Raw genomic sequence first — 576 nt, forward strand, 5'->3', positions numbered from 1 at the left:
CCAGTAATGGTCGAATGGTTCAGTGAATGTCAACCGAGTTTGGATGTCGAACGCGTGAGTTTTTTAGCGGCATGGGGAGAAATACAAATTATGGAAATAACCCATTATTCTTATCACTAGACTTTATAAGAAAATACATGATTCTAAAGTCCATAGAAATTTTTTATGCGCATTGAATACATTACAAATATGATTAAAATATTTTATTATAAACCAAAATTACTGAATGAATCATTATCTACTTGAGGATAATGGAATCTGAAATAGTCATTTGTCAGTATTGGTGCAAATGTAACAATTTTTTTTTTATAATAAACTAACGAATATTATGATTTTAATGAATCTATTCATATAATAATAATAAAATATAATATTTTTTATATAATAACTCATAATATTAATAACAATAATTAATACATATTATATCATATATGTATTCAGTTATAATATAATATCAATAATATCATATATTTATTCTATTACTATAATTATTATTTTACAATATATATATTACTATAATATTATTTATGAAATATATTTATATTATGTACAATCATACAAATAAACATATTATTT

This window comes from Penaeus monodon, chromosome 33, assembly GCF_015228065.2.
Source record: "Penaeus monodon isolate SGIC_2016 chromosome 33, NSTDA_Pmon_1, whole genome shotgun sequence".
NCBI lineage: Eukaryota > Metazoa > Arthropoda > Malacostraca > Decapoda > Penaeidae > Penaeus > Penaeus monodon.